We start from the raw sequence: 4299 nt of genomic DNA, 5'->3' as shown, positions 1-4299 counted from the left end.
GGACCATGTGCTTCACTCTCTGGCTTGTCCTTTTGAAAAAAAAAATCATTTTGTGATATTTGAAGAAGTTTATCTTGGTGCAAGTGTCAGCATCCAGACAAGAAAAACTGATAACTCTGTTCTACTGTGGGGGTAATTATTTATTTTACTGGATTGTTTTGCAGTACGGGTCCATTTTTACCTGAAGAGGGAAACGTCACTGCAAATCAAAATGAAGTTTTTCTGACTGATCACCTTTACCCTCTTCTGAAAGAGTTCTGTCCCAGTGGGCGTGGTCTGTTCCAAGCTGACTCCACCCCATGAAGGGATGAAAATGATGTAACTCAGATACTGTGGCCTTCACAGTCAGCAGATCTCGACCCAACTGCACAACAATTTAACATCCAGTCATTGGGGTTGCACAAGCCAGTGCAAGGGATGGGTAGGAGTGACGTCCCCCATCCGACATTCGTGAAAGAAAGGCAGGTTGCCCAAAGAGACTCGCAATAATAATAATAATAATGGGGGCGGCACAGTGGTGTAGTGGGTAGCGCTGTCGCCTCACAGCAAGAAGGTCCGGGTTCGAGCCCCGTGGCTGGCGAGGGCCTTTCTGTGTGGAGTTTGCATGTTCTCCCCGTGTCCGTGTGGGTTTCCTCCGGGTGCTCCGGTTTCCCCCACAGTCCAAAGACATGCAGGTTAGGTTAACTGGTGACTCTAAATTGACCGTGAGTGTGAATGGTTGTCTGTGTCTATGTGTCAGCCCTGTGATGACCTGGTGACTTGTCCAGGGTGTACCCCGCCTTTCGCCCGTAGTCAGCTGGGATAGGCTCCAGCTTGCCTGTGACCCTGTAGAACAGGATAAAGTGGCTAGAGAGAATGAGATGAGATAATAGAACATGCTACTCCAAATAGAATTTGGAGTGGCATGCTGGACAGCTGTCTCACCACCATCAGGAAAGCACCAATTGATGGAACATCTTTTGGAAGAAGATCAAGTTCCAGGAAGCTTTCCAATTTGTGCCATGGACCTGTTCCAGAGGTTCGTGGTGGGGGTTTACGCTGGAAGGATATTAACGTGGCCTCTCAGTACAATGTGTTCAGACCATGTACAGTCACTGGCTACTTTGGCTTGTAATATGGAAATTGAATGGTGTTCACAAACATTAACATCAATAAACCTGTGATTTGCAGACGAACGTTGGGTCGCGAACAACTGTCAACACCTTCTCACCAATCAGAATCAGGTTCAACTTTTATAAATAGCAGTTCTGGATATTCTGAGTCAATGAACATATTTGCTGTGTAAATATAACTGAAGGTCATGTTGTCTTGCTTTGCTTGACAATGCGAATGGAATGTAGTTTAACATGAGTGTGTGTGTGTGTGTGTGTGTGTGTGTGTGTGTGAGACCTCATGACATTTAGGGCTTTTGTATTGTGTAAAAAGGATATTTTCAGAGTGCAGAACTAGTGGGTGTGGTGAAGAGGCATCCGTATCCATCTCTACCGCTCCCCACACATCCACACCCACTTCTCGAATGCATGATATGGATGTGATCTAAGTGCCAGTTATTTCACCAGAGTGCACTCCCAAACGCTGAGTCATCAGCAGGACATGCGAGCTGATAACACTCAAGTGACCAGACATTTCTGGGACTGTCCTTTATTTTATATTCGTTTCAAGTATCCGACCATTCTCAGAAAAAGATTTTTTAAAAATGGAATCCGGATGCAGATTTAGATCCCGAATGAGTAGACATGGAAAACCTCCCTGAAATGGCATCAAATAGAACCCTTAAGAGGAACCAAAAGGGAACACATCCTCTTTTGGGTAACATCGGATCGTATGATGTGCCCCATATTTCAGACAAGAACACTTTTTTTGCACAATATGAATGTGTACAATATGGCCAAAGATTTGTGATAACCGCCATTCTTCTGCAAAGTCTTTCCACGAGATTTTGGAGCATGGTTGTGGGGATTTGTGTTCATTCAGCCATGAGCGAGATCAAGTGAGATCACGTACTGATGTCAGATGAGGAGGCCTTGTGGACAGTCAGCATTCCAGCTCATCCCAAAGGTGTTCAGTGGGGTTGGGGTCAGGACCCTGTGCAGGTCATTTGAGTTCTTTGACTCCAGTCTTTGTACACCATGTCTTCATGGAGCTTGTTTTGTGCACACAAGTATTGTCATGCTGGAACAGGTTTGGGCCTCCTAGTCCCAATGAAAGGGAATTGTCATGCAACGATATACAAAGATATCTGATGCAATCGTGTGATTCGAACTTTGCGACAACACTTTGGCGAAGAACCATATATACCCGTAGGTGTGATAGTGAGGTGTCCACAAACTTTTCACCTTATACTATTATACATGTTCAAACCATATTAGAAATATCAGAACCAATCTGAAAAGAAATATAAACATGAATGAGAAGGTTTTATCGTTTCGTGGAAACATTTTCCTGGAATTGGTGCCCTTCTGTATCTGGTTCATGTCATTGTGAAATCATGGTCGCTGTGAACGACATGTGTGGTGGTTTCAGGACATTTTGTAAGAGCTGGTGAAGATTCCTCACTCCTCACTCCAATACATTATCTGTTCAGAGGTGAAACGCTCCTCTCACTGCTCTCTGACATCCCCGGCTTTGTCAAAGAAGAAAAAAAACCAACAACGACCAACCGATCATGATAAGAGGCGTTTCTCCTGGCTTACCAAGATGAAAACCTTTGCCTTTTGCTCAAGCATAGGCAATGAATATGTTCTGAGGGAATGGCTTTAAAAGGTACAAGACTGCCATTAAAAATTTTTGGTCTGAAAAGACATGTAGGCAAGTCACGATTGATGAACGAGAAGGCCGCTTGGTATACCGAGTCCATACTGCCGCCAAGCCACATATTATCAACATCAAAATCAAATCACTTGAACTTTGGCTAATACTAAAGCTGTCCACCAAGTTTCATCCAAATCCGTTCACTACTTTTTGAGTTACGTTGGGAACAGGCAAAAAAAAAAAAAATCCTGGATCCAGATACATATCCGGATTTGCATCTAAACCTAATCAATCGTTCCTTGGCCCATGGCTCACATTTCCTCCAAATTTCATCCAAATCCGGTCACTACTTTCTGAGTTACATTGAGAACAGATGAACAAACAACCGACCAAATAAACAAACGGAGGCGAAAACATAACCTCCTCCACCAAAGTTGGCAGAGGTAAAAAGCATGTTGAAAGTAAAAAGCACATTAATAGTTAATCATTAATATGATCAAGTCTCCAGTGTCAACACCGCTCCTTTCATTTTGCCACCGTGGTAAATTCAAATCATGTTTTTGTCATATTAACTTCAAGAGAAAACGAGGGAACGGTTGTTTTAGCTGCAAAATGACAGCAGGAACTAGCTTGAACCACAACGTCATACGCTCACTGGCCACTTTATTAGAAACACCCATACATCCACCTTCTGTTTGATGCAGTTCCGAATCAGCCGATCCCTTGACAGCAGCACAATGCAGATACAAATCAAGAGCTTCAGTTAATGTTCACAATGTTCAAACATCAGAATGGGAAAAATTGTGATCTCACAGTGAAGTGTGACTTTCTTTCGCTGTAGCATGGGTGTTCATTTCAGCCAGATGGACTGGTTTGAGTATTTCAGAAACTGCTGATCTCCTGGGGTTTTCAAACGCAACAGTCTCGAGAGTTTATACAGACAGAATGGTGTGAAAAACAAAAAAACATTTTTTGAGTGAGCGACAGTTCTGTGGGTGGAAACAAACGCCTTGTTGATTCGAGAGGTCAGAGGAAAAATGGCCAGATTGGTTCGAGCTTTTTTGCCAGGAAGGATGTAACAGCTCATAGCAACTCTTTACAACCGTGGTGAGCAGAAAAGCATCTCGGCATCCAACAGAAAACAGAAGACCACACTGGGTTCCCTCCTGTATAGCAAGTACAATGTACTATATAACAAATTGCCATTACGTCAGGATGATCCTTTCACAATCACACCACCTCGTTGTTGATTATTTTCTGATCATGGCAAGCCTCAGATTGTAATATTCTTTACATAGCTACTACAATAATCGAAGTTGATTGTGAGCTCAACTGTCATGGACTCATTTGTATACCCGCACCTTCTACACCTGTATTACTGTATTCGGCAAAGGTTAATTCATTCTTTATGAACTGATCCATTATGGTTTTTTTTTTTAAAGTTATTATCAGGGCGGCACGGTGGTGTAGTAGTTAGTGCTGTCATCTCACAGCAAGAAGGTCCAGGTTCGAGCCCCGTGGCTGGCGAGGGCCTTTCTGTGCAGAGTC

This window comes from Neoarius graeffei, chromosome 20 (assembly GCF_027579695.1).
Source record: "Neoarius graeffei isolate fNeoGra1 chromosome 20, fNeoGra1.pri, whole genome shotgun sequence".
Lineage (NCBI taxonomy): Eukaryota > Metazoa > Chordata > Actinopteri > Siluriformes > Ariidae > Neoarius > Neoarius graeffei.
The sequence above is the reverse complement of the archived record's forward strand: the minus strand, read 5'-3'. Positions refer to the sequence as shown.